The following is a 12,953-nucleotide window of genomic DNA, read 5'->3' as shown; positions in this document are numbered from 1 at the left end:
GTTCGATTTTAGTTTCCTAAACCTGACATATTTCTGTTTTTGTCCCTTTTGACTAACTTCACAACCTCCCCAATTATCCAAGGGTCTTTACCTCGCCATCCTTGTCCTTCCTCCTTCCTGATGCTAAACTCATAAGCAGGCCTTTAAACAATTCCCATATGGCAAATGTGACAGCTCCCCCCAATTAACACTCCCCAGCTCCTACCTAAAACTGATATAATTTACTCTCCCCCAAGGTCCTGACTTATCCTTCTTCATAGCAATCTTAAAATTGAAGGAGTTGTGATCACTATTTCCAAAATGCTTTCCCACACTTCTCACCAGTTACCTGACCAGGACAAAGTCCAGCATGGCCCATCTTCTATCCATATACTGTGTCAAGAAACTCTCTTGGATAGACTTAATTAAATTCTTAAGCTCACGGATTCTGTGACAGTCAAAGAGAAGCAGTGAATTTTTCTCACCTCATTTCCAACACCTGGCGCATAGCCTTGCGTGGCTTGGATAGCACTTGTACATTTAAAACAAAAATGTAAGGATGTTGTTCAGGTAAGGACATGGAATTTTGTCATGTGGTCATATTCTCTCTTGTTGGAGCTGATTGCTGCTTAGCACTTGTGTGGTGCAAATGTTACTTATCGTTTATCAGGCCAAGCCTGATCGTTGTGCAAGTCTCACTGTATTTTCTCATCGTTGATTTCACTGTTGGAAAAGTCATGAATTCTGCTGGACACCTGGACAATATTCAATGAACGTTCATGTCTTCACTTGGGTTCAAATGAAGACATGACTTCAGCCAGTGCAGGTATCCAGTGAATGCCACTGACTCAATTTTCTATTCGTCTGCTTCACACCACATTCAATCAGAAGTTGCCTTGGTGGAAATGACAGATTGCAGTTTCCTTCCTTTTCAAGCTCAGGATCTCTGATCATATTTGTGGTAAATCCTGAATGAGGTTACGAGAAGTGTGAGCCTGACGAAAAGTAAACTGAGCCTTAGTGTGCAACTGTTTGACAGCACTGTCATCCAGATGTTGCATTACTTTGCTGATGATTTGGAATACATTGAGGCCATAATTGGTCAGCACACTTTGTCTGACTATTACATGATAGGTCATCTTTCTCTGAAATGTGAGTGTCGCAAGTGTTTAAAAATGTACTGGAAAACATTTACTGTTGGTGTGCTGACCTTGGGGCACATTGTTCCAATACAGTTTGTGGGATGCTGCCAGGTGCCATGGCATTTGCAGTATCCAGAACATTCAGTCTTGTCATTGCGTGAAATAACTTGAATTGCGTGTAAGTTAAGATCTGTGATGCCTCCTCAGGATGAGGGCAAGAAGATCATCCAGACTGATGCTCTGAATGGTTTCATCTGCCTCTTCACCTTTTGTTCGTAACATCTTGTAATAACTGCCATGTAGCCTGATGAGAAACTAAAGCTCATCTTGATTCATTTGCATTCGAAGGTGCCTATTTTTCACAAACAAAAGGACCCATCACTGAGTGGGAAGTATGGAGCATGTTATTGACATCAGTGGTGAGACAATGGTGGATCTTGACCAGAAAACCATTGTTATGTTGGTGAAATGCAAACAAAAATCTATATGATGTAAACTTTATTCTCAGCTAATCCCTTTCTCAAATGACAGATTCTGATGTCGGTAACTGGAAAGCCTCCATGGTTGGAGGACGAGAAGCCGTATCCAATTGAAGCAGCACGGGCTTCTGCGATGACTGTGGAAACCACTGCTTATGCCTTGCTTCAAGCATTGTCAAGGAATGATATTGACTATGCAACACGGATTGCGAGGTGGCTAACGATGCAACAGAACTATGGTGGTGGGTTTCACTCGACGCAGGTAAATGCTTGAGATCACAACAACAGGCATTCAGATATTTCCATTGATCATGTTACTAACTGGTGGTTGTTGCAGTTTGCAATCAAACTGGGCACTGCATTTTCATCTGCAGGTTTGGTGCATTGGCACAAATACCAGTTCTTCAGTGGTGTTAATCCTTTATTAAATTCTTACATGCACTTTGCCTGTGCATCACTTTTCCTCTTGGCATTGTCCTTGAAAACTATCTGTTTCTGTAAACCTTCACTTGCTTGTCGTAGGATCATTGAGGGACAGCATAATAGAGTGCCATGGCAATGGAACAGACCCTTCAGCAAATTGTATGTGCCCTCACAAGATGCAAGTCCCGAACTATTCTCCTCACATTTCCCAGCACTCTACCCAGAGCCTTGTATGCCTTGGCATCGCAAATGCCCAATCAAAGACTTGTTAAATGTTATCATGCTTTCTGCCTCTACCACCCGCACAGTCGGTGCGTTCCACATTCTCACCACAGGTTGGGTGCAAAAACAAGTAAGTTTCCTCAAGAGATAGTAGGAACTTGCCAATGCTGGAGAATCTGAGAGAACAAGGTGTAGAACTGGATGAACACAGCGGGCCGAGCAGCATCAGAGAAGCAAGAAAGCTGACGTTTCAGATCGAGACCCTTCTTCAAAACCCAGGGAGGAGAAGGGGATTCTGTAAAAAATAGTGAGAAGTGGGGAGGCAGACAGAAGATGGAGAAAGGAGAAGATAGGTGAACTGTCCCGTGCTGTCCACTCACTGTCCCCTGCTCCAGAATCATAGAATAAGAGAATTGTACAGAATTGAACAAGCACTTCATTCCATTGTGTCTGTAACCACTGAAGCCACACTAAGTTGACATTCGGCTCATGTTCTAGCAATAGGCCTATTGCCTTGAATGTTATCTCATTTTACGTGCTGTACCAACCCTTTTTCTTTAACGTGAAAAGATTATCCACCTCAACTGAAGTCCCAGACAATGAATTCCAAACCCCCAGCACCTTCTGGGTGTCTTTTCTTTCCTGAAATTCCTTCTGAGCTTTTAGCTTAAATGTATGTATCTCTTCTTCTCCCACCACCGCCCCCCGACCGACCCCATTATGGACCTTCTCTTTACCTCGCCCCTACCCATATTAATCTAAACAATTTTTTCAGGACCTCCTTCAACCTTCTCTACTCGAAAGAAAACAATCCAACCTTATCCAGATGAAACAGTGATGCGAGAGACAATGGGAACTGCAGATGCTGGAGAATCCAAGAGAACAAAGTGTGGAGCTGGCTGGACACAGCAGGCCAAGCAGCGTCTCGGGAGCACAAGAGCTGATGTTTCAGGCCTAGACCTTTAATCAGAGATCGGCAACAGTGATGCTGCCTGGCCTGCAGTGTTCCTCCAGCTCCACACTGTGTGATCTCAGACTCCAGCATTGCTAGTTATTGCTAACGCAAACTTATCCAGGCTCTCCAAAGAGTTAAAATGCTTCACCCCCTCGGAACATCCTGATGAATGTCCTCCACACATGCTCAAATGCAAACACCTCCTTTCTATAATGGAGAGACCAGAACTGCACTGAGCACTTCAGCTGGGGCCTAACCAAAGTCCTGTACAGCTCTTGAGCCATATCCTTTCTGAACTGTCCCTTTAAGCTGCCATTCCATGTTCAGGAATCTGTGGACAAGCACCCCAAGATCACACCACTCCTCTGATCTTCCTAGTGTGCTGGCATTTCTTTGAATGATTCCTTGCCTTGTTAGTTTGTCCAAATTGCCTTATTGATCAGGGTTAACATTCCATCTACCGTTGACCTGCCCATTTGACCAATCTGTGACTTTGGATTCAACTTGCTGTATTTTCCTGGACCCCCCGAGCTTTACCTTCTTTGCCACGCTCCCATTTGGGACCCTGTCCAAGTCTTTGCTGAAATCTATTTTCACTACATCAACTCCCATCTGCACACTCTGTCACCTCTTTGAAAGAATCATCTAAGTTTGTGAGGCGTGACCTCCCTCTGACAAAGCTATGCTGACGGTCGCTGATCAGACCCCACTTCTTGAAATGGAAATTACGTCTGCCGTTCAGAATTTTCTCCAATATTTTCCTATCTACTGATGTGATACTCAGCGGTCTGTAATACTCTGCTTTATGTTTGTCACGCATTTTGATAAGTGGAACGATGTTAGCTGTTCTCCAGTCCTTTGGTACTTTTGAAAGCTCTGTATGAGGGCGAGTGGAATTTTTTCTCTCATCTCCCTGGGCATCGTGGCATACACCTCATCCAAACCTGGGATTTGTCCAATTTTAAATTCACCAAAACACCTAACATCTCCCCAGTCTCTGTTAATTCTGTCCGAAAATTGTGTGCTCCTTCTCACATGTAAAAGCTGATGTGAAATTCTCGTTTAACACCTGACATTGCCCTCCAGTTCAAACCGTTCATTTGCCTCTTCATCCCTAATGAGACCTGGTTTTCCCTGGGTTTTCTCTTTCCCTCTGAGACACTTGTAGAAGATTTTGAGATTCTCCCTCATCCTAATCTTGGTCACCAGTGTTCTGTTGCCCTGTATTTGTTCTCTGATTTGCTGTGACGAGATGCCCCTGCACACTATACATCATCATCATGGTGGTTTCTCGCAGATATGGATGACACTCTCCCACTCTCAGGCTGAATTGACCGCCGGCTGCACAGACCGATGCAGCTACCGTCGGCTCTGTTGCACTCGGGGCAGAAGGCAGTCGTGGGAAGGGGTGAGGGAGGTGTTGGTGTGGCTGCATGGCTTCCGCTGCTTCCAAAGGCAAGCCGCAAAGTGTTTGATGCCTTCCCAGGTGCTCTTCAGGCTTTGGGCCGTCTTAGGCCGGCGATTCCCAGGTGTCTGCAGGAATGTCGCACTTCACCATTGAGGACTTGAGTTTATCACCGAGTGCTTCCTCTGCACATCTGGGTCTCGCCTGCTTTTTTGAAGCTGGGATGAGAACATGCGGAGAGTCTCGTGTCAGTCATACAGATGAAGTGTCCAGCCCATTGTAGCTGATCGAGGATGGTCAGTGCCTCAGTGCTGGGGATGTTGGCCTGGTTGACGTTAGTGCGTCCACAGGGACTCTTGTTCCCTTGATGACTGTTATACACCTCCCTTTTCCTTTTTATCTGGTCAAAGAACAAAGAAAATTACAGCACAGGAACAGGCCCTTCGGCCCTCCAAGCCTGCGCCAGATCCTATTGAAAGTAGCGTGTTGATGCATTTGTGTAATGATTGTGTTTTGTTTGAGCCCTAACATTGAAAGCAGTGTAAGAATGTCTTTGTGCAGCAGGCAAGGTGTCATGAGATTGAGCCTTCATACACTTGCAAGATGTTGAAAATTTGCCATTATTTATTAAAACACTGATAAATTTCCATGATCAACATTTCTGTTACACTGCAATGATTATCCCGTGGCATGTAAAATCAGAAAGATTCCATAAAATGAGACTGGGTCATGCCCTAGCCTTGCGGAGTTGGGTCAGCATGCAGGGAGAATGTTTGCATTTCATGCATGTGGAAGTACTGAAATATTTCCATGAATCTAAAAGTCACTTTTCCCTTCATTGAAGGACACACTCATTGCCTTGGAAGCTTCATCATGATACGACATTGCATTTCTGAAGAGGGAAGAAGAAATCAACGTGCAAATTCAATTCCATGGTTTTGGAAGTCCCATTGAGAACACGATTCATGTGCGCTGGCATAATGCTCTGACCGAGAAAGAATCGAAGGTGAGTTTGTAGTTTGGAAGATCGCAGCAATTTATGCATCAACTTCTTCATCAATAATGTTCCATTGCTTTCAAACTGCATTTTCCACTCTGCAAGATAATAACTGTTAGAACAAGCAACAGGATGGGTAGATGGGCTATGGGGAATGCAATGGCACAAAACCCAATCCATTCGACAACATATTTCAGATATGTCGACAAATTAAATATTCCAGCAGAGGGATAAAACAAGGAAGATGAGAGTGAGGAGGCAAGAGTTCTGATGACAAAAGAACACGAACTTAACTTGATCCATTTGAGCAAAAAAGCAGGCACACAAACAAATAATCAGCTAACAATGCACATGTGCAACAGAGGCTACAGGGGGACGAAGAATGCCGAATTGTTGTCATGCGTATTGCTGAAAGGGTGATTGAAACAGATTCTGTGGTAAATTTGAAGAAATACAGATAATGCATCTCAGGATGTTGGAGAAAGAACATTTATGGACTGAGGCAAATTGTATTGCCCTTTTCAGGAGTTATTTGGGTCAAAATGAATTCAAAGACTTTCTTCTGTGCTGAAAGCGTTAGCTTAGTTGCAGCTGGATCACAATTTCTGTTCCTGGTAGTATTTAGCAAACTGTTAAAAGTGAATGTCACTGCACAGAATTCCAAACATGACTCCAATCAGTAGAGAAAATATTCAAGGGGTATGATGAGTTGTATCCTCTCATGTTGAACAATGCAGCTACAGATACAATGGAGGCACTGATGTTAATCTTCCAAGAATCCTTAGATTGTGGAAAATTCTCAGAGGATTGAAAGATTGTGAACATAACACCTTTATTACAAAGATACTTCAATAAAATAGTGAGCAAGTATTGCCAATTTAGGTCAACCTGGGAAGATGTTCATGCCGGCAATGAAAGTTGAAACAACAGGGTACTTAGTGTGCTATAACATCCTACAGAGTTAACATCCTTTCATAAAGGGGAAATAATACTTGACAAACTTGCTACAGTGCTTTGAGAAGGAAACAAACATTACTGACGAAGGACCACCAGTTGATGTCGTACATTGAGATTTCAACAAAGCATTTGATAAGGTACAGCTCATAAGGTGTCTCAAAAGAAAAGAGCCCACGTGTTCAAGCGTAGTATGTTAGGATGGACAGAGGACTGCATCGTACATAGAAGTAGAGTCGTAGCAGCAAAATGGTAACTTATAAGTCATGTACGGCCACAGAGTGAATGCTGCGGAGGCCGTACACCTCATGTTGACTGGGTTGATTTCGGAAATGGCGTAGGGGATTGCCATGCTTAGGAAAGTTGGGCGGGCTGGGACGACATTCATTGGAGTTTATAAGATTGAAACAAATCTTATTTTTTCAACATTTAAGATGCTTAAGAGGCTTGATAGTGTATATCCGTAGAGATTACTCCCATTGTGAAAGATTTTACAACCAGAGGCCACATTTTCAAATTGGTTGCCTATTAATTTAGGGGAAGAATTACTTCTTTCAGGTTGCAGCAATCTATTGAACACTTTGGCAGAGAAGGTTTCAGAGGTAATGCCATTAATTCTCTGCTCGGCTGAGATGGCCAGGTTAATTTTTAAATCAAGGAATAACGACAATGAGAAAAGGGTAGTCTTTCCAGCGGAAGATACTTCAAGGATCCCCTTATTACTAAAGAATACAGGGAGGAATTAAACACATCACTACCACACCATCACTACCATGAGAGAAGTTGTAGTAGACAATCTAATGGAGTAAAAGCAGATTAGACTCTTTGCCGTGATGGTTTACTTTCTTAGATTCTGAACAATGAGCTTCAGAGTCGGTGTATGCATTGATTGTAATTTCCCAAAAAGTTTTAGATTCGAGAGTAGCATCTGAGGGCTGGAAAAATGCTGATGTGACATTCCTATTTAAAAAGGAGAGAGGCAAAAAGAAGATAACTACAACCGAACCAGCCTAACATCTATTGTTGGAAATATGTGGTGATCAACTGTGAAGAAATTAATAGCAGGACATTTGGAAAATCAGAATCTAATCAAACAGAATCACCACAGCCTGCTGAAAGAGAAATTATGTATGGCTAATTTGTTTTGGCTTTTGGAGGAAGTTTTGGAAGGAGAATTAATAGAGGAAAACCAGTAAATGTGTTGTGTTTGGACTTGGAGAAAGCATTTGAGAATGTACTCAAAAGTAATAAGCTGAGAGCTGAGGTTTTGAAGGTAGTATATTGCGATGGTTCAGTATGCTTTGCATGTTCTGGAAGGAGAGATCACATCTCGAGTGAAATGCACCAAATGAATATATATTTTGGGGAACTTGGTGGCAATGTGGCAAGTCAGCGCAGAGGGTAAGAGGTGCCATTTGCTTGCTTTTTTTTGCCTGATAGTTCGTAAGCAGTTTTTGTTGAGACAGGGTGAATTGAAGCCAGAATCAGGGACCTAGAGGGTGAACCAGGTTCATTGGTTGGTGATCGCTACTGGTTTAAGAATCTATTATCGGTAGCTTTCAGATTGAAAGTAAATCGGAGAAATATTTACAGGCTACAAACGAAAAGACCAGAATGTTTTCAAATCAAATTAAGATCGAAGTAATTGAAATGGAGATGCCAGGCCAGATGATGACTTATTCCTACATGACGGGGGAGTGGTCAGACCCCATACTCCAGCTCAGGGTTGATGAACTGGAATCTCAGTTTCGACCAATCAACAAATCATGTGGGGCAGAGTTACCAGGGAATGCTGTGCTTCAGGAGGCAGTCACACACCTTAGATGAACTAGCTGAAACTCGGTCAGTGGCCAGAGACGTGAGAGTGTGACAAAGAACAGGGCAGGTGGAAGGATCCAGGATGTAGTGCAGAAGGAACCTTGGCCTTTGATCTTATCTAACAGGTTTGAGATTCTTTCTTCCTGTGTGGATGAGAGTGCAGGGTATAGGGAAGATGAGGAAACTGACTGTAGCACTGTGGTACAGGGGGGACATTCAGGAGGGGATAAAAAGTGAAATGTAGTTATAATCAGAGGTAGTGTAGTTTGGGGAATGAGCACTGTTCGTTGTGACTAGGATCGAGAGTCTCGAAAGTAGTGTTGCCTGCCTGGTGCCCAGGTTCAGGATATTCCATCTCAGCTACAAAGGAACTTGAAGTGGGAGGAGTAGAAATCCAGCTTTTGTGGTCCACACAGGTACCATTGATATGGAAGAAAGAGGAAAGAGGTTCTGCTGAGGGATTATGAGCACTGAGGTGCTGAATGAGAAAGCAGAACCAGAATGGTAATAATCTCTGGATTATTATCTGAGCAATTTGGCACGGTGTGAGCATAATTATAGATGCAAATGCATTGTTCAAATGGTGGCATGGCAGAAATGTGTTTGAATTCATGGGACATTGGCATTGGTATGGGGAAGGAGGGAGTCGTTCTGTTGTTATAGGCTCGACGAGAATCATTTTGGGACAAGTATCCTGGCAAAATACAGAGCTCGGTCTTGGGGTAGGGCGTTAAAATAAAAAGTGTGGAGCGGGTGAGCTCAGTTGCATGGAAAATTGTGGAAAGAGTTAGAAGCTGGTAAGTGCTCAGCAAAGTTTCCAGAGCAAGTAATAGGACAAAAAGTATCGAAATGGTCAGGAATCTCACTTCAGCTGCAGCAGATAAGAAGGGTGGCTGTAAATGCCAGACTGAAGATCTTGTATTGAATTGCAGGGAGTGTATGAAACAAAGTGAATGAGTTTGTGGAGCAGATTGAAATTGACAGATACATCACTCTGGGTATCACAGAGAGGTGGTTGTTAGGGGATAAGTGTTGGGAACGAAATAGCCAATGATTCATGTCCGATAGAAAGAACAGGCAAGTGGACAGAGATAACAAAGCGTGGAGCTGGATGAGCACAACAGGCCAAGAAGCATCTCAGGAGCGTAAAAGCTGACGTTTTGTGCCGAGACCCTTCTACTTCTGTGTGTTCGTCCTGCTGTGTTCATCCAGCTCCACACTTTGTTATCTTGGATTCTGAAGCATCTGCAGTTCCCATTATCTCCGATACAAATGGACAGAGATGCCAGGGTTGGCTTGTCAGTAAGAAATGAGGTCGCGCTGAAGGAACCACAGCTCTTGTGCTTGTTTATTAATGACTTGGAGGAAAGAGGTGCATGTGCTGTGGCTAAATTTGTAGATGACTGAAAAAATATTTAGAAAGACAAGGCATGGCACAGAAACAGAGATTTACCAGGATGCGACTTGGATCGGAATGTATTAGCTGTAAGGTGGGTTTGGTGGAAATGTTGTGTCGTGATAAATGTAATGAGATCAACCATGATCTCAGCGAATGATGGAGGAAATTCAATGGGCCAAATGACTTTTTTTCTGAGTCTTCTTGTTTGACAATGCATTCATGAAGGCGTTTTTTTTTCTCTCTTGGATAAGATTTGAAAATGAAATGTGTACACTTCCTTTTCATCTGGGAATAAATAACTGTTCTGAACGATTTCCATTGACGAATAGCAATCTGACAAGCATCACAATGTAAAGAGATTTTTAGCTTTTTAATTGTAAATGTATTCTTTGGAATTAATTCGGCATATATTATTTACGTCTCAGGAAGTATGTTCATCACTGCATCTCAAAAAGTGGTGTGTTGTGTCACAACAGCTTTTTAAAGATCACTTCAATGGTTGTAACACGCATTAAATTACACTGTTTGGCAATCTGTCCATGGTGATTTCATTATCTTATGTTTCAAACAGACAAGGAAATATTGGTGATGCAATGAAGAGTTTGATTCTCAAATATAATTGTTGTTATAGCTTCCGCTTGGAAGAAAGATTCACATCAAGTTGACTGGTCAAGTAAATGGGACACTGACTGTGAGTACTTTGAATGTTCGAGTTATTCCTAAAATGAAAGTTATGACCTTGATGATTTCTCTTTCATGCAGATATGAAGAGACTATTTTAAAATATCCTCTAGGTTAGTGGTTCAGGCATAAAAGTGCAATATGTATATTTAAGTATATACATGTACATGCGTAATCTGAAAAGATAATGAGTATAAATCACTTGTTACAAGGTGAGAATGAGTTATCCAGATAGTAAGAACTGCCAATGTTGGTGTCTGAGATAACACATTGTGGAGCTGGAGGAACACAGCAGGGCAGGCAGCATCAGAGGCTCAAGAAAGGTGAGGTTTTGTGTCAGGACCCTTCCTCAGAAATGGAGGGTGGAAGGGAGCTCAGAAACAAACAGTGTGGAGGGGGAGGAGGTGCTGGGGAAGGTAGGTGGGATGGTGATAAGTGAGTACTATCCAGATTGGAACAGATTTCCCCCAGCGGGTATTGAATATGAATTCCAAATCACTCTCAAAATCTTAGTGACTGGTAACATTCATGTTTTTTGTCTGTGTGTTTCAGTAATTGCATGACAGTTTGAATGTTTCCTTGAGAGTGAGGAACCTATGGACTCTCACACACCAAGATGGAATTTAGTTCAAAGAGTGACTTCAAAATAGTTGCTTGCTTTTAAAATCTTGACCATTTTTGCTGTCCACTTGAATGAATTTGGCTTCGTACTGCTTCAATAGGAATTAGTGTTTAATAGGAACATATTTGTGAAACTTAGAGTTCCGTAAGTTTTAGCATAAACTGGTGCAGCCTTTCGGTGCTTGCATAAAGGCTCACCTCTCCGTTAATACCGAAGGAAAATTGGAGTTTAAAAGTAAGTTCACCCGCTGTCAGGGAATGAAATGATAATGTTGACTCAAATATAATTTTTAAGAAAGTAATATATTTGTGAAACACTAAACTCCAATCAAAATTTGGATCTGCTTGTTTTACACATGGTTGGATATTGGATTCATTTTAAATGAGGGTGAAGATCACTTTAAATCCAGCATATTTGTGAAGAAAAGAAATAGCATGTCAAATAAAATTAACTGCATGACTCTACATAGCCCTATATGTAGAATTTCGTTCTGAACTATGAGACAGTTATGATCCCGTACTCCCTCAGTGCTCATGGCAAGAGTAAGACTCCTGTTTGACGTGCTATGCACTGCATGGAATGGCGGCGACATCAGATTCATTGATGCTTGAGAATCAAAAGAATATGACGATAAGATTTAAAATCAAAATCTCATTGAACACTTCAAGGAATGTATTACAGGAAGGTGGGGAAAGCATGTATGACTAATAGAAGGTGGTGGCGCAGATCAAGTAGACCTGTGTGCTAAAACTTATGACAAATTTCACATTGAATGGAACAGTTTAAACAGGCTGGAGGAAGCAGACATGCCAGCTCAAACTTGTTGAATTTGTGCATTCTGTTCGCAAACATCAGCAAAATTGTGGGAAACATGTTTATTCTTTCTCTTTTATTACACAGAACCATACAATTAGACTGTTTTGATGAGGAACTTAAAGATTACGAGTCCCGTCCGTTTGACTCAGAGTTTGGTACCATAGGTTGGTACGATCTTCGTTGGAGAAGGAAAAGGGATGTTCCAGATACAGAAAATAGTCAAACCATTTACTACAAAGTCCGTTTCTGGTTAGTATTAATTAATGCAGTTAACATTTTTAGATCGATATGATTGCACAATGGAGTCAATAAGAAAATTCCATCTGATATTCCACAAATTTTAACCGGATATTAAAGCCGCTGATTTCTTTTTCATGCTGTCTGCTGCTTTTAAGAATGGTTGTCTTACTGTCGAAATGTTTAGCTTTGACTCCATGGCTTCTTCCATTAGCTCACATTGAAACACATGTTTCTTCAGCCAAAAATGTACGTTTACCCGGTGTAGCTCGACCAACCTTCCCCTGTGGTCGTTCCCCTGAAATCCCCTGCGGTCGCTCCCCTGAAAAACAAGTATACCGTTTTGGATACTGTTCCGGGGGACGACTTAGCAGGGGCATGCAGTAGGGTGCAGGTCTCTGGCACAGAGTCTGTCCCTCTTGCACAGAAGGGAAGCGGAGATAGGAAGAGAGTGATAGTCATTGGGGACTCAATAGTTAGAGGGACTGATAGAAGATTTGCCGGGAACGAAAGAGACTGACGATTGGTGTGTTGCCGACCAGGAGCCAGGGTCCGTGATGTCTCGGATAGTGTGTTTAGGGTCCTGAGGGGAGAGGGTGACCAGCCCCAAGTCGTGGTCCACGTAGGCACCAGCGACGTAGGTAGAAAGAGGGATAGGGATGCCAGGCAGGATTTGAGGGAGCTAGGGTGGAAGCTGAGAGCTGGAACAAAGAGCGTGGTCATCTCTGTTTGTCACCCGTACCACGTGATAGCGAGGCAAAGAACAGGGAGAGATTTCAGCTGAAGACATGGCTGCAGGGATGGTGCAGGTGGGAGGGCTTCAG

At 42.6% G+C, this 12,953-nt stretch overlaps 1 long non-coding RNA gene across 1 annotated transcript in view; it reads left to right on the top strand.

Moving 5' to 3' along the window:
* The window catches only part of LOC132207528 (uncharacterized), an 80,418-nt gene that overhangs the window by 38,954 nt on the left and 28,511 nt on the right, over positions 1-12,953 (top strand). Inside the window, exons 2-5 of the long non-coding RNA XR_009443510.1 lie at positions 1,653-1,862; positions 5,450-5,611; positions 10,405-10,464; positions 11,977-12,141. This is a non-coding gene — a long non-coding RNA (uncharacterized LOC132207528). The remainder of the gene's footprint in view (positions 1-1,652; positions 1,863-5,449; positions 5,612-10,404; positions 10,465-11,976; positions 12,142-12,953) is intronic.

Source organism: Stegostoma tigrinum, chromosome X (assembly GCF_030684315.1).
Source record: "Stegostoma tigrinum isolate sSteTig4 chromosome X, sSteTig4.hap1, whole genome shotgun sequence".
NCBI classification, from domain to species: Eukaryota; Metazoa; Chordata; class Chondrichthyes; order Orectolobiformes; family Stegostomatidae; genus Stegostoma; species Stegostoma tigrinum.
The sequence above is the reverse complement of the archived record's forward strand: the minus strand, read 5'-3'. Positions and strand labels throughout refer to the sequence as shown.